General features: G+C 31.8%; 1 protein-coding gene across 4 annotated transcripts in view; it reads left to right on the forward strand.

Annotated features, from left to right (window-relative positions):
• LOC118193314 (uncharacterized) overlaps nt 1–25,942 on the forward strand; it is a 277,544-nt gene that overhangs the window by 58,491 nt on the left and 193,111 nt on the right. For 3 of the 4 annotated variants that reach the window (XM_085822060.1, XM_085822063.1, XM_085822064.1), the window contains exon 2: nt 14,749–14,859. The gene's annotated coding sequence lies outside the window, so the exon portion shown is untranslated. Of the gene's footprint in view, nt 1–9,328; nt 9,430–14,748; nt 14,860–25,942 lie in introns of those variants that run through there. The other variant, XM_085822061.1, reaches the window with a different exon arrangement.

Below are 25,942 nucleotides of genomic sequence, written 5' to 3' on the forward strand. Positions count from 1 at the left end.
AGTCTCCAAGAAATCTGATTTCTCCAAATTTAAATTCTGGATTACTTTTTTTAAGGGTGGGAAGTAATACAATTGTAAAATTAATTAATCTTAGTAACACAGAATCCAAAATTCATTTTTGAATTAGCTTCAGATGGTGAATAACACAAAGTTGGTACTCGGGCAAACTGCAGACAAAAAACATTGCTTTCTTTAGCAAAAATTACGATTAAAAAAAGATGTTAGCATAATCTCCCCCTCTCCCAATAGTTCTTATTTTATGTCGCGTAGAAGTACTACTATCTAGAAATTTAGACAGAAAGAAAATAAATTCAGACATTTAGAAAGACTGCAGTTTAGAAAGAAGTAAAACAAAGTATTTCCAAGAAGCATTTACTTACATGAATGCATTTTTTAAAGTGTGGCTGAAGGGTATTGGACTAAGGCATAGAAATTAAAATTTTAGAAATCATAATCTGAGACCTACTACTGAAAGTTTCGAAGAAACTTAGGTAAATAATTCCATAGTTATGCTAGAGCCAAGGTTTTATATTTATTCTACCTTCTTTTTGAACGTAGTCTTTATAATTCTTTCCTTCCCCCTCCTTGTGGAATAAAGAATGTTTATGTGCATCGAAATTAATTTTGACATATGCATAGATCAGGTCATCTTCCCCCCCCCCGCGTTTGAGTTTATCTTTCCATATAGTATCAGAAAAGCAAAAATATCGGTAGAGAAAAATATTCATACTTAGGGTTAAAGTAGGGCAACGAAGACACAGTGTTCTTCATTCTTCAACCATTCAGTGCAATGAATAGTCTCAATTTCAGTGAAACTTCTGCACTAAATCGGAAGATCAAGTGAAATCTCACTTTTTTAAGCTATAATGATGTCACCATTGATAAAGAGTTTTAGACAGAACATTCTTATGAAGCAAAACAAGACACAAAATCTTCTTTCTTTTAAAACCGCAACCATTTTAGTACTGAGATACTGGGCCGCGTGGTTAGAGCGCAAATACATAGTAGTTCGAACCCAGTTTTCTCCATATCTAACCATAATGTGATCTATTTTGCTTAAGACGTCCTTCACGAAGGTATCCCCCTCTTTAGACAGATAACCCTTGTTAACTTTGCCATAATCAAACTGAGATATTCCAAGGATGATGTTAAAATTGAGGTTTATTAATTACAGTAATGCTGAAGATGTTCTTAACTTTTAACTGACTATTATAAATGAAATATATTTAAAATTATATCAATTATATATAAATATTACCAAAATAAAATAAAGATTTAAACTCTTAAGGAGCACGTTTAATACTATTTAAATCGCTTAAGTTGGTTAACAGGAACGTAAATTTCCTGTTTGCATGACACTCGGCAAATGCTCTTTAAATTATTTACTTTTAAGCATGGGTGAAAAGGAATTACGAAAAGTTACATTACAGTTCGAGGTGAATTACATAATGTTCTCCTAAGTTGAGGATTTTATATCTCATCGAAACGGATGCTGTGTGGAGGCTTTCTATCCGCCAGACCACAAAGAAGGCAAATTAATGTTCTTGGATTTTGCGCTACAGCAACGCTTGTTAGTTATGTGGATGTTAAACTCAAGATGATAACGTAACATAATCAGAAATTTTGCAACTGCTTCGCAAAAGTATCTTCCAACGTAAAAGGACTCTTGTCATAAGTAAAAAGTTGAGCTTTTAGCACTTCAAGGAGTAGAAAATATTTCTTTTGCTGTATCTGCGAACAGCAATTTTTCTACCTGATTACAATTTGTCATGAGTTAGCCATCTAATAATAACCTAAATGTAGGTGGGTGTCCCACCACCTACACCGAGCGGTAAAGCCGCTGAACACTGGTAGTTTGGTTCGAATCCCTGCTAACGGGCTGGCTACATGGGCGTTTTCGTGATTTTTTCCATGTGTAAAGTGGATACGAGCCAGTTTCCTTTAAAAAGACTCCACGGGGAATCCCTTACTCTCTGTGTAGTGCCTGGCAGAGCACGTAATAAATAAATAAAAAAAAAAAAAAAGTGTAGTTAGGTAATATAGCTAACAACTTACATAAAAGGAAATGGTCGAATTGTTTAGTGCTGAAAATAATTTTCTTTCAGCGGCGGTGAATAAATATCATATATTTACAGTTTTTACACTTATTATTATTATTTTTTCCAACATTATAAGGTTTAGGTAATTTAGCTTTCCCCATTTGCCTAGCCGTATCTTGTTCGGGCAGATGACATCATCGTAAATTAACTAACGCATGAACTGAACTTCAGTAATATACAAAAATTAAACTCAGTAAATATTTATTTGCTGTTGTTCGTAGGCTTACAAACTAAGACTCAGAATTAATAGACTACTCCACCGTTACGTGCGGGTTTTCTGCTTAAGGGGGCTTATGATCTTCGAATTATGTGACTGCTGCAAGAACTGGGATATTTTATTTATTTTAAAAGAAATTGCTTCCAACCTTTTCCAGCTGACTACATAATATAACTGCTTTGGAAACTAGTAACCAGAAAGTTTGTGTTGCCAGATATATTTTTTTTAAATTATTATTTTTTAAGAGGGAAAAAAGTCTACTGTATAGTTGCAATAATTACTTTTTTTTTCAATCCTTTTTTTTAGTCGTTACAACTAATTTTTCTTCCGTCACAATTTTTTTCTGATTTAGTATATCAAGTAAGACGGATTTATTTTTCGAATCATTCTAAGAAGAAAATAGGCTTTATGTTGTGCGGTAGAAATTAATTTATATTTTCACAAATTACTAGAAATTTGAAGCTGATTACAGCCTTAAACATGTAATTCAGTCAGCGTTCTGCGGTGTATTGGAATCGCAAAGAAGTAAATTTAATAATAAGAACTCAAATGCTACCCAAATACAATTCAGAAACAATAAACAATATACTTTTATTTTTTTGAAGTACAGTAAAATTGTGTACTTGTACATATACAATGCGTCTGCAAGCTTCAAAATTGAATTCATAAAAAAAAAAAAAAAAAAAAAAACACTGAAATGTTTCAGATTTTAAATTACGTCCAAAGGGGCGTTTTTTAACATTTTGTGTGTTACCTTTCTTTATTAAATATCATGTTCCTCGCACTTAAACCATAAGATCCAGTGCAACAGCAATATCGCAAAATAGTTCTTTAGAATTTCCGATACAGAGACTCACGCGCTGGAGATAAAAATGTTTTTTCTGCACAACGTTGCCATTGCTCGCTTTGAAATCCTTGAGTTTGTTAATCAAAAATTCGTCAAAGTTTTAAAAAATAGGAAATCGATCATAAAACAAATTTCAAATTTCAAATTTGGTCTTCCACATGCTCATATTCGTTGGAGGATTACGTTATTCAAAATTCGATGACTCTATGTACCGTTGTTTTATCACAATACGAGAAATATACATACATTTATGCAGATTTTTCATTATTTAATTTCTTCAAATATAATGCAGGACTCTAACATTTTATGGCAACAGTTTGAAAAGTGAACCGACATTTATGAGTCCGACGCAAAATGCCAAAACGAAACTAATAGTCCTTCGGGATTCAAATCCCTTTGGACTTTAAAAAAAAAAAAAAAAAAAAAAAAATCAAGACTTGAACGAAACAACTTCATCTTTCTTAATGGCTTGTATACAGATTTAATACCTTCATAGAAGTTAACTGTTGGAAAATTCTTGTATTTTTCTATTACGTTTTTCCTGAGTTCTTGTAAAGTCCTTTAAAATATCAAATTTAACTTCATGGAGACGGGGAAATCCGCACTTACCAAAATATGGGCAATAAAGAGATGATAACGTATAGTTACACTTTTCTTTGCTATAAATTGGTATGGGAAAATTGCATCGTGCGAAGAAGATATCACAGGTGCTTGCTATCAGTTTTTGAATCGTAACAAAAGATCCACAGTATTTTATATGTATTGTAATGAATGTTTGAAAGAATTCCACAATTTTTACCGAACGTCAACATTTATTTTACACCGTATACAAAACTAATTTTTTGTACGTCTAACACAGTTATTGCATTGCCTATATTCAAGCGCAAGGATCTACATTTCTCGCTGGATATTTCATAGCGTAGCAGCGCTCTCTATGTGCCTAGCTTATTTAGCAACTGGAGAAACAGCAGCATGTGTTAATTATAACATTCGTATCCATGTATTATGAGCAATCACAAATAAAACATCCCGTATTACAACGTAAGATCAGTAAATTATTTTGGATTAGGAAGAAATTTATTTTGCTTATGATCTAAATATGCTTCTCAACATCACATTTGCAGTGTATACCAGTTGAACCAAATAAAGCCACTGTGTTACAGTCCTGTCTTATTCTTTGCGGTTTAAAATTTATATATTTAATGTAATGCCAGAAATCAAATACTCTTACGTTCCAGCCCTGATACTTTTATGACTATTTAAATATGAAAAGCGGGGTGAAAAGATGCTGTATTGACAACTTAGTTTTGGAAACTAATCCAAGAGTAACAAAACAAGCAATCATCACAGGAAGCTTAAAGCAGTCAAAAGATCTCTTAAAAGTATAGTTCACACCCAACGGCCATTCAGAAAGATCATTACTAATCATACCTATCATGGACTGCATGCAGTCTTACACTCACCAGTTTATTCTATCTTGTTTCTTGGTTGGAAACACCATCTAACGCAAGCTTCATGAAAGGAATCTTTATGCAAGAATATTCTTTATGAGTGTACTTTTCATTCGTGGATGAAAAAGTTCGCTTTAATGCAGTATTTTCTGTTCCTCAGATAAATACTATGTTCAAAAAGTTCTTAGAACATGGTTGTAGAGCAGTTCTATTTGAAAATGCAAAAGAGTGATTCTGTTGCCTTTAAAATAACATTCATCAAAACACATTGTTCCAGCTCTTCTGAAATTCCTGGAAACTTTGGAAGAATACACATTATGGTTTCAGTCATAGGTTGGTTGTCACATCCTTTTGGATCTCTCGAATTTTCAGAAATCGCTGACCCCGTAAACCCATGTTGAAAACATAGAACGATGGGTTCAGAGGTGAAAAATGTTGTAAATAAAGTGCTTAGGGCATGACAAGGATATGTTTCTGACCAAAGAAGCCCGATTTCTTCGTTTGAATATTCGTTTTCTAAAATAACGGTGTTATGCTGATTGGTAGAAAGACGTTTAAATTCCGCTTGTACGGAAAAATGCTGCTTCGGATGATGTTAAATATTTCTTCCGTAGAGGGTATACTACCGCCCTTTAATAACCAAATTCAAGTTCTGCGAATTTCACGCGCTTCACATAGCTTTTCCGCGAACTTTATGAACACAGGAGTATGGTAATGCACTATATGCTGATGGTCATTTTTCTTGTGCAGATCTATTTTCCTCAGAGCGTTTATTTCACAGATGGAGAACAAACGGAAATGGGATATCACAATAATATCCAGAAAAGAGATAAAGAATTGGCAGAATAAAAGGCAGTTATGAATGGGGTATAATTGGGTGTGAAATTATTATGAATGTGCTACATTTTTTCTTGGTTTATAATAGTAGCCTTTCGCAGAACTAGCGGAAAAATTTTTTGTTCATTGTGCGTATTTTATTCCCCCTTCCTTACCCCTTTGAACTTTAAGTTAATGGCCCATAATGACAGACGGAACTGTTTGAGGGATTGGTAATTTTCCAATGAGAATGAGAATCCTGTACATACAGCATGGCAACAGCAAACATGTTTGAAATGCTTCAGGGAGACGAATTGCATGCTTGAGACTTTCCCAGAAGCCATCTCGTTCTACATAATCCCCTACAGATACTGATAATAAGGTTATGAAATCGCGCTAGGAGTATTTGATACGCCCATCGCAAATTCATAACCTTATTACGGCAGTGAAGTCTGTGTTGACACCCTAAGAGGAACATATTTTGCCAATTCTTTTTTTTTTTTTTTTTTTTTTTTTTTTTTTTTTACTTTTCACGATGCTGAACTTTATTTGAAGGAAGGTTCTAAGTTTTATTATGTCCTGTTTTCTGTTGTAAGCTGACAGCACAACATGCCACAATTTATGGCATGGAATTTTCTTCTAACAGGCTTAAAGTCTGAAGCTGAAGTGTTTAGATCATAGTGTCCAAACATAGGTGTCATCGCCCACCGGTGGGTGCTAACAAGATTAAACGGAGTGTTACTTGTCCGAGGCATAGTGAGGGAGCATTAAGCATCGAGCAAGCAATAAGAACACGCTTGGAAAATTTAAATATTTGAACGCTTTTTAAATAATTATTTTAACATTCACCTATACAAAGTGATCCAAAAGTCTCGCTTTTCAAACTTTAAACAACTGTGGACTTTCCAAAGTGGATATGAATATGAATTACAAACTATTTCAAAGAAAGCACTTTTGTACAGTAACAAATAATAACGAAAATTTGAATAATTTCCGTTGCCGTTTATTCTGTTAGCTTTGCTTGGTGCTAAATGGAGAAGAGTTTTTCTCAAGCAGAACAAATTTTATTATTGAACATTACTTCACAGCATGTAAATTTGATTGCCACATTGTTCACACTCTTTGTTGGTGACTGGAACACTTCCTGATTTCTTTCCTGGATTCCTGACTTCTCTCAGTTTGACCATAATTTTATATGAGGAAACCTAACCTCCATCTTACACCAAACGTACACCTTTAAAGCTAAAATATAAACTGAAAATGAAAGTTCAAGGGATTTATTACTTATAACAGTAGAGGGATATAATCTATTGAAACAATTTGCCATTACTATCCAATTTGGAATTTTCACAGTTTTTGAAAGTTGATGGGTTCGGCGTTTTAACTACTCTACAAAGTCAAAATTTCCAGCTTTAAGTAGCCTGCAGTCATTTTCCTGTTCTAAGGAATTTGAACTTACATGCTATCAATCTACAATTCGAAAATCATGACAGCAAATCCTTATTTGTCATCCTGAGTGCATAAACAACCGTATTCATCTAATAAAGATCACTGTTCATGGTGTTGCAGGAATGTTTTGAGGACATAATGTGTACCTTAATATAAGTGATTCTTTAAGATCTTTTTAATCATCACCATTCGGGTCATTTTAAAAAGTCTTTCATCGTATATTATGCTATGAGAATAATTAATAATTGAATGTAGTGCAAGTTCAAGAAATACAATATTTTATTTATTTATTTATTTATTCTGTGTGTATTTTCAGATAGCGCCTATAGATTACGTTCAAAAGAAATTAAATATATCAAAGCTGCAAAGTCAGAGGGACACTGAATAAATTTGAAGGGGGGTTGAGCAAAATAAAACTCGAAAAGAAGGCATTGAAGTAAAATGGCTTGTAAACTGTAGCTTAGGCAGTTAATAGAAGAAACTGAAACGAGTTTTGATTTTTGTGTGTATGATTTTAATGTATTAACTTTCTTGACAGGCATTTTATTTATTTTCATCATTTAGTATATTAAATTCAGTTAAAAAATATTCTGTGTGAGCCTAACGCAGATATTGGACAAATCAGTTATACGCGAGCAGGAATTGAAAGTTATTTAAACTTTAAATTATCTTGTGGCTGAAGAAGATTGTAAGATTTTGCTGAAAGTATTTCTTTTCTTTTTCTTTCTTTCTTTTTTTTTTTTTTTTCTTTTTCTTTTATTTTTCCTATGTTTGCTATTAAGTTAGTTTAAGAACAATTAAGAAACAATGTGTTTTAAATGAACAAAAAAATCATATACATATAAAAGTAAAGCTTTTTTTTCATTTGTCATAAACAGCTTCTTATGTTTATCGGGTTTTTAACTCCTGTAAACGTAGTTATTTCTTTTCTTAAACATTGTATTATTTTTTAACTCGGATTCTTCATATGCTGTCGTATTTTTTGAAATCCTGTCTATCGTTTTAAAGCTGAATTGGATATAATTGATTGACGTGTACGCAAACTGCAACATGATGTCTTCAGTAAATTTTCAGTCATCCGTACTCCTCAAATCCAGAACTTCAGTTATCCGAATTGGTTCTTTTTCTTTCTACGCCAAGTAAAGTTTTTTGTTAATTTATTCACATGTTTCTGTTGTGCGTTTTGTTTTTATTAAGAAGTTCTATTAAATTAATATACTTCTTGCAAATTGTAAGCGCGAAAATGTAACGAATTATGTTATATCAATAGTAAAACGCATATTAGTTTAATTTGAATTGAAACAAGTTAGACGCTTATTATATGATTGCTTTACGAAAACAAGTTCTTTAATTACTGTGAAATAAAAAAATAAAATAAAATAAAAAAAACCTATATAAGTAAAAATTAACTTCATTACTTCGTTCTAGTTAAAAAAAAAAAAAGTTTATGCAATATGCAGAAAAAAAAAGAGTTTAATTTGCTAGAAAAATATGTCTTTATTATTGTTGTTATTATTTATTTTGTTTTATATTCTACAAAGAGTTGTATAATATTTATTGGAAGAAAATGTAATAAGCGAGAAATAGGAACTTTCAGTTACGTTGCACTAATTACTTACTATTGGATTAGAGAAAAATGACAAGCCAGTCATCCGAATTTTTTCAATATCTGGATATGCTACAGTCTTACTGGTGATATTCACACTTAAGGCAGTGTGGTTGATCGGATTCTTCATATGCAACCGGAATTTTATTTCTGCATTTTCCAAAGAAATGAAATTGCAAAAGTCATATATGGTAAAAACTGTAACTATTAAATATACAGGAAATATTATATATACAGGTATTTAATAGGAAAATAGGTTGAGTATATATATATACAGGTATTTAATAGGAAAATAGGTTGAGTAAAATCCGCATTGACGAATTACATAACATACTCTCAAACCACATTCTTCTATGCAATTTCCTTTCTAAACATTTATTGTGGGGAGTGATGGGGGGACGAAGCTTGCACGTGGCACGAGTTACAAGAGCAGACTGTTGCCAAAAAAATGAAAGAAAAATTGGATATGAGGGGCACCACCACCAATGGAGGTGATGGCTGGAGAGCGAAGGGATCAAGACGGGAGGAGGAAAGGGGATGGAGTGGTATAAAAGAACTGCGATACAAAGCAGGAAATGAGTGGGCAGAAAACGTAATCGGGCCAAAAGGATGTTCAAAAGTGGTGAATTCGCCTGAGCTTCCAAATCATCTATTTCCCAGTAAGTTCCGGCAAAATGGCAGGGGGGAAGGGCGGTATCAAACTGCCAAACAGGAAGACTTGGGAGAATAGATATGGAAACCCTCCCATCCCTTGTCCTTTCTCGGAAAATAAATGTCACTCGCTTCGTTCCGGGCTATTTTTATGTTGATGCTGCTTTGTTGGCTAAATAAAACAGCTCCTGCGAATAGTTACGCTCACTCTAGTGTTTCTGTGTATAATTCATAAATCAATTCTATGTGGTTAAGTGTTTTGAAGAATATTATGGGCTTTGAAGCGCCATCTGGTGAGACTTTTTTATTCATATAAAATAAGCATATCTCGGTTGTTTTTACCGTTGACCACGGCCTCGAACTATCTTTTGCAACACTGTTCATTAGGCAGCAATTTGTGACCGTGTATAATGTATACAGTATTTACAAAAATGCTTCTAATTATTCAAGAATGATTTAGTAATCTGAAGTACTATTATATATTTAGTTTTCCATACTGTGTTTGAAAATTCAGCTTTGTATGTTATTTCATGCTCCAGGTTTGCAACTGTTTTGCGCATTTCTATATGTCAATGGGAAATCCTGCTTCGAGTCACTCGCTAGGTACCGTTTTACCAATTACAAATGTTTGATTCGCGTCTGTCTGCTACATGTCTCCTGATTTTTCAAATACTATTTCAAATTATAGTTGCTAATAATAAATCAGAGCAGTGGTTCTCATTGATAAACCCGGGAATCTCCCGATTTTTCATCTCATCACCTGACCTCCCAGTAAATCTTCAATTCTCCCGGTTTTTAGTTTATCTGAATTTAGATCATCTTGAAATGCATCTTAAAATACTTACTAAAAATAAATAGGAGAATAGAGCGCTATATTATACGCAGTTTTATAAGAATTATTGATAAATAAATTTGCAAGAAAGAAAAAGTAGCATATATTGTTTTATAAAAATGTTGAAAAATTCTTTGAAATTGTTGTTAACTAACTAAGCTATCTAAAAGCAATAGATGCAGTTCTTAAGAATATTATTTTCTTTTGCTTTTAATCTGATTAAATAAAAATTCATTTTAATTCCTGATTTAGCTAACTGAAAATATTAAATAGTTTTATAGAATTGCATTATATACTTTCTCACTTTTCAAATACACAGAAGATCTATAACAATGCATACTCATCCAGTATCCCCAAAACGTTTCGCTATTCACCTGATATTGGTAATTTCTGCTGATAAATCATGCTAAAACTTAAAAGAGCCGCATTGGACGAGAGTTAAAACCTGAACCTTTTCTGATTTTTTACATTATTTATTATTTTTTGCTGATTTTGTTTTCATTTAAAATCACCTTTAATAAGAAAATACAGCTTTTCCCCGTTATATTTTGTATCAATATAAAATTAAGAAAATTGCAGTTTTGTATATAATACCCGTTAACTACATATAAGCTATAATTTGTAGTAGTTTTATAAAAAATACTCAATATTATAATACTGAAGAATGCGATATAAGCCCAAAAATATAAGGAAAATTTTGAGTAATGGATAAAATTAATATATTTTCGTCCAAATCATGTTATAATTAGTTTAATAACACGAAATATGCATTCTAAAGTCGCTTTAAGTTTGTCATTGATGTCTTTTTGTAACCAAATTGTCGCGCAGCGTAAAAATATATAATTTTTTGGTGTTTCAATATATCATTTTTTCCTGTTCATAAATTACAATCATATACTGACATATAAGTATTTGACGACTAATAGCACACTTATCACGTATATCTTCAAATGAAAGTTATTTAATGTCTTGTGACTTATCTATTTCCAGAGTACTGCAGTATGCTTTTAAATTTCATATATGTAATACATAAGTAGCTCAAGATTTTTCTTTTATATTAAATTGGAATCAGGGTTATTAATAATGGACAGTTGCCTTAATCGAAGCAAGGAGTCGTTTAGCTGTTATTTGAAACCAGAAAAATTGGTCTGACAGGGAGACAGATCTAACACTGAGGATAGACCAAAGCTTAGGCCCCGTACAATAACTGCCCCAAGCAGTTAACCGAGTTGTGAATGCAAAGTTCTTAAAGGAAATTGATAGCATTACTGTAGTGACCACACAAATGATGCAGCACTGTTGCTTTGCAGACTAAGTATAAAAATCAGCTTCCGAGTTACTAAAAGGAGAAATAACCGATCCTGTCCTTTCCCTCCCCAAGTTAAGTTAGTGTATTACGAAAAGAATATTACGAACTTCCCAAGTTAAGTCAGAGTATTACGAACTTTCCAAGTTAAGTTAGTGGAAAAATTTCTGTCACAAGCCTCAATGTAATCAACGTAAATCAGCACTATTTAGACAAAATACAAAAAGGAAAGGAAAAATGCTTGGGATATGATGTCTGTTAGATAAATTCTGCCGCCCTCCGGGGAAAAAAAAAAAAAGTACTTTAACGCTTAAAAGATTTTAACTTGATGATATTTTTCAAGTTTTCTTGCAAATATTGTTCCTTAATGCCATTCATATCTTAGTTTCCTCATTTCTAATGTTGTTTATTCTTCAATTATTTCATAGTATTCTTTTCGTTTTGAATATTGATTTAATTTACGCTGTGAAAGAACTTATTGTCCAAATTAAATTGCGTGAAAATATGGGTAAATTGTTAAAAAGGTTTTTCTGTTGATTATAATTTCTGAGCAAAATCCTTTGGCTTTCGGGGAGTTAAAGATTGAAAATTTGTCGCTGCATTTATACTACTTGTAATGTGATAAGTTCCGTAATTATTTAATATATGTTATGAACTATTGTTTCCGTTTTCTAAATTTAATTTCCTTAAAAATAATTGTAGAATGGTGTGAAAAGACTACAAAAAAAAAAAAAAAAAAAAAATCTCAGTCCATTTTTTGTAATTTTTATGGCAGTTCGACCTGGATTCCGACACAGGAGAACGGGCGTTTTGCGTGAGTGGTTTTCCCGCATATGTAATTGGAGGGCTTTTTAAAGGAAACTTGCTTACGCGGTTCTTATAATATTCTGTCTAATCAATAGAAGAAAGAAAAAGACTTTGATTCTTAACAAATAATATAATTCGAATTAAGTGCTAAAATACATCTAGCAAAAAGTATTTTTACCAATCAATTTTAATTTATTAAAATTAGCTATATATCTATATAATTGAGTGATTTAAAAAAATCACTTACATCGGAATAATTAGTAATAGGGGGGAAAATCTGCGATTCCAAAAACTTCACCAATTCCAGACAGATCTTCATTATAGCGACTTTTATACTGAAAAAAATATGATCCTGAGATTCGAAAAATATACAGTAATTTACATCTTATGATTATAAATAAACTACATAAGCTAATGTAAGTAAAATTTCTTCAATAAACGAGAGATTGCATAAATAATCAATCAAGTAAAATTATGTGATCATGGAAATTCAGCATATGTAGAAATTAAATATAAACTTTTCTTAATGCAGCAAACATTTTAGACATATATGATATTAATAATCAGTAAGTTATTTACTTTGATTATGAGACAGTACACGATATCTATCTGCTTAAGGAAAGGCATGTCTGCAGGAAGCTTTACAATGTTACGAAACGTGTTCGTATTTACGTTATATGTGAGGAAAATCATGAAAACAGGCAACTAGCCTTGTTTGCCGAAATTTGAAATCTGATTGAAATACCAGGGACTCGAATCAGTATCAGAAGAAAATTAGAAAGAAGTTAGCGGTTACTCATGTTACAGGTTGTTTGTTTCATTGAGCACGGTAAAACAAAAGGGGCTACCTGGAGGAAAGGAGGTTTCCTGGAGGACTGTCTGAAGGAAACTGGCTCGTGCTATAAATGGGGATTCGATTGTTGCTTATTTTACATTACTAGCCAGTTACTAGTCCAACCACAGAGCCAGTTTCCTTGAAAACGTCTGTAAGGATTATGTTAATTTTATTAACAGTTAAATTTTTAAGTTCCTTTCCTGCCAAATTCTTAACTTCAACTTACTACTTCAGGCCAGAACGTAGTTTTGGAATCACTCTGAATACTTAATGAGGAGCAGCGGTATTTAAACCGCGAAGTCTATTTGCTGAGTTAAGAGAGAAACAGATTTTCTGATTTGCGTGCGTCTGCCTTTTGGCTACTCTCTCTCTCAAAGCTGTTATTACGCTCGGCCGTACTCAGGTTCTTGATAAGCTTCGTAGTCAAATAGAGTTAAGAGGCGAACTCGATTAGAATCTTGATAGCTTCGGCTATATCTCTTTAGTTAATCTTAGTTTTAGTTTATTTCTTAGTCTCTTAAGTTCAAGCCCAAGTGTCGGCTTTTATTGTACACTCCAAGACGAGGTTTTGTTAAAAATCTTGGAATAATAAATAAATTGGAATAATAAAGTGTTAGTTACCCTTCCATCTTGTTGTTTCTTGTTACACGAACTTAAGCGATTATTCACTAACTAGTTCTTAAGATTCGTCACTTTCTACAGTAACTGAGAAATACACTAGTGAGAATCTTACACGTCCTCCACGAAGTCATCCTTCCTGTTATCCAGGTAGCCCTAGTATGCTTTGCCATAATCGAGTACTTCATCAAACTTTTTATATGAGATCCGGTAGACCAAAACATCCTATCAATAAATTATTAATTATGTGCTGTGATTAGAAAAATACAAAAAATTCCATGTCTAAAATTTGCAGAGGTATTCGAGAAGGATCTTGTTGATACATTTTTAGCACGTATACCATTTTATGTATCATTTATGATCAGTATGTTTTAGTAATTACTCAATGATATTTAATATCGAACAAATTTAAGGATTCACTAATAAAAAATGCTCGTTCAACTGTTGATAGTTTTATTTGCAAAAAATAGTCGTTATTAAGTATATGGTTTTCTCATTTAAACATTAATTATGTGCATGAATGAAGACTTAAATAATGTAATATTTTACTAAACGAAATTTTTACTATCCTGAGTCAAAAAAAAAAAGTTATTTTATTTTTTTGCAAAGCCCTCTTACCTATAATATTTAAACTGTTCTCTACCTTATTTAAAGAAGATTCATAATTAGAAGCACATATTCAAAATCAATATTTAAGCAAAGAAAGATTATAATCTTGTTTCTCGAAGAAACTGCATATGTCATGAATGATGAAACAAGTGACACTCATGTTCTGATATGCAATTATTTAACATCTGAGAGCATTCATCATTCAGTTGCTTCCGAAACTTTGTAAGTCCCCCCTCTCCGTATGGTGTTTCAGATTTTCATGGTAGAGTACTTGTGATAATAAGACTGATGCCACCAGTGACAGCATACAGGTCTGCATCACTTCGTTATTTAAATTCTCTCGTATAAACTCCCTATAGATCTCCTAATAATGGCTGTGAATTACTTATTTTTTAATGATCATTCACACATGAGTGATTTTCTCTAAATAAAAATTAATTTAGATAAAAACAGAGAAGAAATAAATTAATGCATTAAATCATATTTAATTAATTTCGTATTTTATTTGTCGCATAATTTTTATTTCTTTGTTCGTTCTGTTCATAGAATATAGAGATGCATTTAAATTATTTGTATACTGTAAATATTTATTTATTTATCTGCAGGATTGTTGAAATCTGAAAATTCTCTAAACTTGCTCCGTGAATAATTTTTTGAGGATGAACTGATCTATGAGGCCAGTGATCCATAAATTACTGTAGCGTATACAGTTAAAGGTAAGTTGCTATTAAAATTAATTAAATATTGTCATTCTACATAATTTAATAAGATATTGCAGTAAAATTCAGCGTTTTGATAACGCTAAATTATCAGGCTTTATCAATCAATGTACTGCCGCGAAAACAATTTCTGAAATATACTATTGTAAGAATTGCAAGAAAAAACGCAACTTTAAACGGAATTCTGCATAGAGTAACTCCACAAATACGTTTAATGATTGAAAACGTAAAATGTTATTAACTACATAGTGTGCATAATTTTTCATTTTTAATGAATCTGCTTTTCGAAACCAACCGTGTTGCTGTTGCATGAAGACTGTTCAGTGTTAGCATGTTCACCTTCTTGTCAAAACACCATTGAGAATAATGCAAGGATTTATTACTTTTTCATTGCTTTGCTATTATTACATCTGTAAATTTCATTAAATGTATCAATTTTCTTTTATCCATTCAGTAAATGTTCAGAAAATGCAGTTAGAAAAATGGTAGGAAGGAATATTTTGGATTTTGTTCAACAGCTCAGAATGGTTAGTGTCGCGTAATATTACCAATTGTTTTGCTTTCTTCAACAGAATACTACATAACATTTAGCCATAATGAAGTTGTAGCAAAATAAAATGCCATATGCTTATGATTATTTACGAATGACACGCTCATAACCTTGTGAGCTAGAGGATCGCTGCATTAGGGTTCTTGCAACATACAGGTGCTTGCATCCTTATGCAGGTCGGCCACTGTTAGGAAAAACAGAAACGGCCATAAGCGCTGTCCAGCATAAAGATGCCCGCACCCTTACGAATACTGACATTTAATTTGAAAAAGGCAACCTTCATAAGGACCTCATGCGTCACCTTTTTGCTAGAACACTTATTAAAATGCGATTTTCGTTTAATTAATTAAACTAGGAAATAATAAATCTTCAGCGCGTTTATGCAAAATCATTTCGCTTTAAGCAAATTCTATGTTGTCATCTGCTTAATAAATGTCATGCTAATGATTTATTTCTTCTTCTGCTTAACTAATTCATCAACAATGCAAACGAAAATGGACTTTCTTTGGATGCCTACACATAAAGGTGCCCCCTCCCTTATAAAGGTTTCTCTCCCCATAAAGTTAGAAATCCATCTTAGTAAGAGTGCGGACACCTTTATAAAAGTTCTTGTCATTTTCGAACAGCGGCTGACTTGCATAAGTGTGCGAGGACCTTTATTAAGACTCCCCTCAGCTAGCACTCCTATTGGATACACATATGCGAGATTTTATCAGATGTCCCAAACGATTGCGTGATGTGCCATTGAACATTTTACTGTGCATTGTTGTTGAAGAGTTAAAAGATTTTTGAATTCCATTCCAGAAAATGGTTCTTAAGAATTTTTTTATTTGTGTAACCAATTCTTTAACATAAACTGTTGGACTAACTGTGACAACAAGGGTGCCCTCTGAGTAGCCAGAGAAGAACTTTAGTAAAAGCCAAGTGTCTAACCTGATAGGTTGTATCAGACTCTTGCTCTGTAATTAAATTAAGTTAAATGTAATGTCCGTGCGCAACTTAAACCTGTAAATAAATACTTGTTACATTATACAGGACTCTTCTATGACCCTATCTAAAACGACCCCCTCGCATTTGAAATTTATGTTTTCGTAGCAGTTTTCTAAAATTAAGGTAGACAATTGTTGCGTCATGATTCCTCTCTTTCCTCAAAATTCGCATTTATTTATGAGCGTTATTTAAACAGTTCTCCCTCTTTAATTTGTAACAGCTAGTATTACTTAGGTAATTTAATATACTACATTACTGAAATAAATTCTTGTTTTACCTTTTTAGCAGCGGCAAAATTGCTTTATTTTTTTTTCTTCTTATACGAAAATAAAAGTAATTACCACCTATCATCAAAATACGAAATATTTTATATATAGCATTCTCTGCATTGACTTTGTTGTAATAATTTTATATGGCCAAATGTTTTCAAATGAAAAGTGATTTTTCTTCCATTTAAAACTATTGAAGAAAATAAATTTTTACTATCCATTCTTTTAATAAGATGTTATTTTTTATTCGTGTAATATTTCTTCGATTTGATTAGTTTATTTTATCCATTCTATAATTTTTAAAAATCTCAGTTTTTCAGTTATTAAACGATTTTAATATTACTTAACATTTTACAGGAAATTTTCAATATTTGTGCATCATTATTTCCTTTTTTAAGTATTAGGTAACCTGGATTTCATTTTATAATTAAAATTATTTTTTATAATTCTAACGTTGCAGAAAAAAAAAAGAGGGGTGAGCTACTGTGCGTGTTTTCGTTGAATTTCATTTATTTAACGTGTTTGGCGGCAATAATATTGAAAAATTCAAAATGAATAAGTTTACAAACGGGGTGAAAATTACTTCAGTGCTTAATTTACATTATTAATCCAAGTGAAACGTTTAGATATTCTTGCGTATGAATACATTTCGGAAAAACATATCTTATTAATTTCCTTGCAATTTTTTTATATATATGTAATTCTATCGAAAGATGTATAAAGGGGCTATGTGGCAAAAGTAAAATTTTACAAGAATAACAAAAAAACTATCCCATTCCTCAAAATATCAGACGACGTTCCAACAACGATGGATTCTATTTATTCATAATTTTTTGTTCTTCACTTTTGACATACTTGTAAGGAATGGGATAGTTTTTTTTTTTTTTTTTTTTTTTTTTTTCTCCTATAAAATTTTTGTCACATAGCCCCTTTTTACATCTTTCGAATCAGTTATTTTTTCAGCAGCTGACGGCCATTTATGAGAATGTATTGATTTTGTCAAGCTTTATTAAAACTAATCAATGTAAAATGTTAGTATTATAATTAGGTATCGTGTTTACTGTAGTATTGCTATTAGAAATGGAGAAAATGAAAACGAAAAAGAATAACATTACTGTAGAGGGAAATTATTTCATATATAATGGTTCCTTATTTAGCTATAGAAGGTAAAATGAAATCTGTTATCTTGTAAATGGAAAAATAAATGTAAAACATTCCCCCCCTTTTTTTTTTTGACTAACTATTTTCTTCTATTTCTCATCTGAAAGTTATCTAATTACTTGCACAAAGGAGAAAAAGGATTCATTCCGTATGAATTAGATAGAAATGAACTAGATGTATGATATCAGGGAAAGGGGGATCTAACGAAAATTGATAAAGTGTGGAATGGAACATAAAATGTAATCTGTCTAATTATGATGTTAAAGAGATAACACGTATCGATCATTCCAGAGGAAACTAGAGTGTTTAATTTTCTGTTAAGCTACCCTTTCAAAATATCCTCTAAAATAGGAATTTGTCAATTAATTAATTTTGTCAATATACTTTAGGATTGTCTTCACAAAGAGAAGACATGATTTCAGACAGTGGTTCCAAACTAAAACTCAAATGGACATTAATGGCAAATTATGTTAGTAGATGACATGACATCCCTATACAATTACAAGTAAACTTAAAACACAAATGTCACTTAAAATTTCAGTTATGGCTTATCCTGTTAGATTTAAACCCCTTTTATTTGGTGCAAGAGAGTGGAGATGAGTGGTTCCCGAACAGATCGATTTTTATGATTAAGCATTACTTCGTACCGCGGTCTTATGGACATGTTGCTGAAGCGTTCAAAGAGATCTTAAATGATCGTGATTCTTACAAAACAACGATTTTCAGCTTGGTAAGCTGATTTTGAGAAACTGGGAGCGTTCGCCGTAAAAAATGAAGTAGCCGCCCGTCACTTCTGAATTCGGACGAAATGGATAAAATAAGGACTAAAATGCATCTGTCACCAGCAAAGAATATGAGAAAATAGCACATCACAATGAGATTTATGTGTTACGAGGTAATGCTCAATCAGAAAAAAGTTGTTCTGCTTGAGAAAAACTCATCTTGCACCAAACAAACGGTTTTTAAAGCTAATAGCATAAACTTCAACAGAAATTTTAAGCCATATATTACTTGCAACAATAAAAATTGATTAATACAGGGAAGTCACTGAAGCAATCTGCCATTAATATCCATTTCGGAATTACCAAAATTATTGAAAATTTAATATGCGCAACTTCTGGACCACCCGGCATATCACGCTGTAATTACGATATAAATAATAGTTGGCAGTTAATTGTTGATAGTAGCTTAGAATTATTGACTATTGTTTCATTATTATAACATTTTCTTCCCTCTACCCTGCCCAAAGAAACCTGGCAGTATGTCTTAATGAACTGCTGTGGTGGTTGTCTTAACAGACGATTCGTGATAAATCGCAAATATAAACAGGTGAGTTGCGAGATTAAAAATTTTGAGAAACGCTTCAGGAAAACTCCTTTTTTTTTACACTACATGTGGGAAAAACTACAAAAGTCCCTGAGCGAAAAAGCTCAGCCACCGGGATTGAACGCGGGTATTCCCAACATCTGGTTCGCGGCAAAAATATCGCGGACGAAAACGTCGCGGAGAAAACAACGCAAGGCGAAAACGTGGTGCTACAAAACATCGTGGGAGAAAACATCGCAAAGAGAAAACATCGCAGTTCTAAAACATCGTGGTACAAAACATCGTCGTCGAAAATAAAGCGGTTCATAAACTTCGCAGTTTAAAAACATCGCCGTCGAAAATATCGTGGTAAAAAATAAAGTATCTACAAATCATCGCATGACGATAACATCGCAGACATGCTTTTTTCAGGCTTTAATAACTGTAAATGGATATTCCCATAATGATTTGTGAGCGCAAGTGATGTAAGGAAGGATAATTTTTACTTTCACATTTTTTTATTAACTAATAAATTTTTGCTGAAAAAAATAAGAAGGAAACTTAAGCATAGAAAATTAAATGCAACTTAATAGATTATACTTTTTATGAAAAATTACCAGTAAAAACTTTATAAAAAATGATTTATTAATGGTCTTTGTTAGTTAACTATGTCGGTTTAAAATTCTATTAAGTGCTATAAGTTGCATTAATTTTCTATGCTTAAGTTTCCTTCTTATTTATAATTTAATATTTAATAAATAATTTAATATTTAATTTAATATTTAATAAATAATTTAATATTTAATAAATAATAAATAATTTAACTTTTAATAAAAAATATGAAAGTAAAAATTATCCTTCTTTACATCTTGCGCTCACAAATCATTATGGGAATATCCATTTACAGTTATTAAAGCCTGAAAAAAGCATGTCTGCGATGTTATCGCTATGCGATGATTTGTAGATACTTTATTTTTTACCACGATATTTTCGACGGCGATGTTTTTAAACTGCGAAGTTTTTGAACCGCTTTATTTTCGACGACGATGTTTTGTACCACAATGTTTTAGAACTGCGATGTTTTCTCTTTGCGATGTTTTCTCCCACGATGTTTTGTAACACGACGTTTTCGCCTTGCCTTGTTTTCTCCGCAACGTTTTCGTCCGCGATGTTTTTGCCGCGATGTTATCGGCGGACACCCAACATCTTGCACCTTTACTCACTTAACTATTTAAAAGAAAGGGTACTTGCTAATTTTATGAGTTTTCATAAAGAAAGTAGTGAAAAGATGTGAGAATATTTGCAAGAAATCATAACTGTTTAACTTACACTAATAACTGAAATATTAAGATAACGTTAAAAATTATTCCGTAAAGAAAAATCCACATTAACGAGTTCTTTTTTCCGCCATATTTTTTAAACCTTCAGATAGAATCTCTGATCTTTAAATATATCGTTTTAAAAACTAGTTTAATGGCAACTTTATTTTGCATTAGAGTAATTGACTATTAAGTATTATCAAATCGCTCGTTTTACTATAGTTTTGAAGGTGAATTCTTATGCTCCGCTTTTGCATTTTAAAGCAACGTTCTTCGAATTGTTTTATTTCAGTGGTTAATGGATATAATTTTATTGCTATTGCTGTTGTAATTGTGGGAAAAAGGGTTCATACGCTGAATTCACTTCACACCTGTGACGTTTCAGAGATTCTGAATTTACTGAAGACTTAGATAATGTGTGGTGCAGCGAATGTAAAAGAGTATCTTATGCGGTATTTATACGAGGTAACAAGAGCTATTAATTAATGTTATTCATCAAGCACTAGAACTTAGAACAAAATGGGAAATGTAAATGAGAATAAGATAAATGTAAAATTAAAAATTCCGTTTTGTTTCGTGCTTCATGCTTGATCTCCAGAATAAACAATCCTGTGGAAGGACAAATTTGACTTTCATTCAGAATCTGAAGCGAATACACTCAGCACAAATGAGCGCGAAGAATGGAATATAACTCCAGTGCTTTTGAAGTTATTAACAATAGTCTTGTTTTAGATGAGAACAAATTTCATAAATTTATTGCTCGTACGCATCGGAATGCTCAAAAAACAAGCTTATTTGTTACTTGTACACACTGGAATGCTACTCGCACATAGTCTTGAATTATAAGCGGGACCTTAGTTTTGGGTTTGTTAGGTAAGAGAGATATTTTGAAACCTGCTTGAATTTATTTCCAAGACGTATATCTTCAAATTAAATTTATGTTTTTTTTTTTTTTTTTTTTTTTTTTAATATTGGAACAAATGGAATAAGCTGCTTATGTTAATTCACTTCAGAATTGATTAATGCTAAATTTACTGTAGGAGTGAAACCATAAGTTTGCCTAAAATGATTTGTTGCGTCACGACACTTTCCTTCATATAGGAAATGCGTATCGAGCTAAAATGGTGTTCAGAATTGGAATTTAATTTGGAGAGAGATAATATTCAAAGGTTGTTTACCCATTTTTGGAAGGTTTTTGATAAAACATTTTAATAATCTGAAGGAATTATTATTCAGGCGTTATTATTTTGTAGCTAAACATCGTCTGGTGATAGTTAAATGTCGTCTGCTTGAGACGAAATTCAGCTGAGAAACGGAGTTTTTATTATCATGTGAAAGTTTTCAGTGTTACTTCTTTTATTTTTCTTAGCTAATGCCCAAGCTCCATATCCATGCCCAAGTTCGGAAATCAGGCTTCGAAACTTAAAACAAAGTTGTTGCCATTTCATTCAATTTAAGATCTTTCATTTATATATTATATTATAAGAAAAAATATTTATCAGTGTAAACAGTAATAACTTACCAGTGTCTGCCAAGTGAATCATTTAAAATTTTGCGTCAGGTATTATTAACGTTTACAGTATTAATGTAATTATTATCAGGCGTTTCTAAAACTATTGTTAATTATAGTTAATACTCTAAATGTTATTTCACTTATCGTACATTTCATATTATGCGCCTTAGCTAAAGAATTGCGCTTCCATAGCGCAAAATACAAAATAGGTAAACTAATTTACGGTAGTAATAATTTACAATAATAATTACATATTCTGACATTAAATTTTGAAATTGATAAATTACTTAGTTAAGAATTATTTATGCCTTTTGATAAATGCATGTATGCCAAAATATTTCTTTAAATTTTCCGGCAACGTAGGAGATTGAGAAACATCCATCACAAAATGAAGATTAATTAACAAATTCTTATTTTTGTTGATATGTAACGTGCAAGTAAAGCTGTTATTTATTGTGGAGTTGTATCGAAATAGACATTCGTTTCTTTGTGATATAGCGAATTGTTTGGAGCTTCTCATTTGTAAACCAAACTAGAAATGAAAGTTATAATACTTGACTCACAAATTACAAACTTACAATAGCCATCTTTGTTTTAAGTGGTTCAAAAACCCGAATTTGTATTCATGTCGCATCCTAAAGGTCGCGGATGTGTGTGCAACTTGTTTCTTGCAAAATGTTCTTTTCGGGTTATTTTATTTTAGAACATGCTTTCGTCTACTTTATCGTCTGCGACCATTTATTTCGAAATTAGACTAAAGGGGGAATGCTTAAGATTTCTTTACTTCTTTCTTTATTTTTTTTTAGTTCCCTTAATAAGTTTATGAAGACAACGAATTTATCAACGAAAATTTTGACGTACAATGATTCCACAGTTGATCAGAATCTGTTGGTTTTCTACATTGGTGCTCAAGAATAAGCCGCACCCTGGTTTTTCTGAAGGCGTGTATTGCTTCATAACGTTATTTCCTTTAACGCTATTCATTACAACGCCCTCTTTTTTTTAATGCAGCCTCTAAGTAATATTGAAACTGATAACTTTTGCATTATAGATGAAATTAATAAGAATAGTAAAACAGAATGTGGTAATTATAGTAGGGAAAAAATTATTAAATTTACAACTCGCCATTAAAGTGAAACAGTTCGGGTATCTTAGTATATACCAGGGCCTGTATTTTTCGACTAGGAAATGTAGGGGGAGGGAGAGAGAATGATTTAGCAATGGTGAAAGGGGTGCATGGAGCAAAAAAGGTGAGAACCACTAGTGTATACTACTTTGTTTGCAAGAATAACTGTAAAATAAATTTGTCTTAAGGAGATGATTTTCAAATACTGCCGTCTATTTCGTGGATAGTTTTAATTACAATGAATGCTGTAGTAACAGAGTTAGAGAAACCTTCCATCTGCCGAAAACGGCAACACCAAAAATTATAATAATTATCTCATTTTGCAATACAATACAAATAAATTTTTGTCATTCTATGAAGAACACTGGAAATTTATATTTATTTATGTGTGTCGAACATAATAACCCAGTGTTCGAAGAGTCATGTTATATTTATGAAATTCGCAGTGCTTGAATTTTGAATCTTCTGCTAGTTTACTTCCTGCAGGAGAAATATATGAAGTGAAATCATCCGGGATACCGTGCGGATACAAATGGAATTAGATCACGGGAATGCCTTTTGGATACTTGATTTTTCGCCTACGATCTGAAAGCCTGGAGAATGGTACACACCAACGTCTCTAAGTAAAAAAAAACTCGAAAACCAGCCAATCGAAAATCAAAGCCATATTGATTGTTCTCTTTGGTAACATGAGCACCGTCTGTCATTAATTTATTCCAATAGAGACCATGCCAGTGCTGCATATTATGAATAAGTTGCGCATTGTCCGAGAAATAAGAGACCACATGAATTTTTCAGAATGACAGTGTCCCAGTCGTGCGTTCATGTTAGTTAAAGAATTTTCTTATCTATATTCCTGTCATGTTACAACCACCTAATTTGTATGATTTCTCACCCTCTAACTTGTGTTCTGTCTTATCAAGATGGTTCTACGGGGTCAATGTTTTCAGACAGTTCAAGCTAACCAAAACGACGCGACGGCCAGTCTACAACCTGTACCAAAAGAAGCTTCTTCCAGTTTTTTCAAGAATGGCACAAGATTATTGAAGCAAGTGTTCTGACTGGTGTTACTTCAAAAGTGACAATGTAATTTTTCTCCCTCTTCAAGTAAAACTGCCTTACAAACATTTTCTCCAAGAACGTTTTGAAAATAAAATATTATGAATTCTTCACCACCATCCTGATAAATATTAAGGTGTTGAATCTATACCACATTTAAATTTCCACATACTTTTTCCCAACTGTATCCGTGAAGCATTAGTTTTTTTAATTTAAAAATAATAGTTGTGGTAAAACTGAAATTGGAACGTCTGTTATATAATTTCTGATGGTTACAAGTGAAAACATTGTGGACGGAAACATCTCTGGGAAAACAGCGTAGGAAAAAAGAAAGCTAGAAAAAAACATAAGCAAGGAAAAATGTGATAGAAAATAAAGCAACAAATTCGCAGTTTTATAACTTCGTCGAACAAAATATCGTGGTGAAAAATAAAGCACCTATTACCTTGCATGATGATAATATTCGCAGAAATGCGTATTCTGACTATAAAGATTTCAAGTGAATTTTCACTTTTGATTTGTGTACATAAGCAGTAAGTAATGTTTTTACCTCTATATTACATATTTTTTATTAGCTAATAAATTTTTATAAACGAAGTAAAAAGGATATTTATGCATTCAAAATTTGAAAATTAGTTTAAATTGATACTGGATATAATAATAGAATTTTAAATTTATGTTTTTAACTACTAAAAGTGATTATTTAAGTAATCTCTTTTATAAAGTATATTAGTATAGCTTCAGGAAAATTATAGTATAAAAAAGATTAGAAAGTGGGAGATACGTAAGTTTAAAATTCCGTTAACTGTTATACGTAGCATTAATTTTAACTAATTACCAGATTTTTAATAATTAATTGTACTTCTTGCATTTTCAGTAAAAATTTCTTAGTTAATATAAAAATATGAAATACAGAGATAAAACATTACTTCTTCTGCTGACAAATGTTTTATTTTTTCCCCCCGATATTTGATGCTTTAAAATTGTAAAGCTTTTGCACCGTTTTATTTTCTACCACTATGTTATGGAACTGCGATGCTTTCTACTTATTCTCTTTCCTCTCCTGATATTTTGTACGATGTTTTTCCCTCGCTTTGCGATGTTTTCGTTCGCAATGAGTTTGCCTCAATGTTTTCGGCGGATTTATTACTTATCTACGTTATTTCCTTCATAAGATTTAAATGGAAATAAGAAAGTTTTAAACTAAAAATTAGAAGTCAATTTTATCAAAAAGGTATTTTAAAATAGGTATATTACTGTCGGAAAATAATGTGTATTAAAACAAGCCTAACTTAATTAACTTAACGATGTGTACCAAAACAAGCCAAGTAAACTTAATCATTAAAAATCTGATAATCAGTTAAAATTAATGCTACGTATAGCAGCTAACAGAATTTTAAACCTTATGTATCTCCTCTTTTTTCTTTGAACGAAAACTAGCATGACTTTTAATAAATCAGGATAAAATTATATGAAGGCCGAAAAATAACAAAAAATTCAGAAGAAGCTAAATATATTGCATTATAGGTATTGAAAATGCATTATATATGCTTTTATTTAACAGTGTTAAATTGATTTTACCTTTTATTGTCAAAAGTATTGTAGTTGATATGAATCAACCGCAAAAAGTTGGTTGTGCCCATACTAGTTTGTACAAAACAGATCTACTTCGTAATGAAAAATTAAGTCTTTTCAACTTTTCTGTGAAAGACTATATTTGCTTTATATTACATATATTTTGAATGAGATTTTCGTAAAAGGAAACACCCAAAATGCCAGTAAGATATC

This window comes from Stegodyphus dumicola, chromosome 8 (assembly GCF_044657685.1).
Source record: "Stegodyphus dumicola isolate Sdum_Otavi_A_Nest chromosome 8, ASM4465768v1".
In the NCBI taxonomy this organism is placed as follows: domain Eukaryota; kingdom Metazoa; phylum Arthropoda; class Arachnida; order Araneae; family Eresidae; genus Stegodyphus; species Stegodyphus dumicola.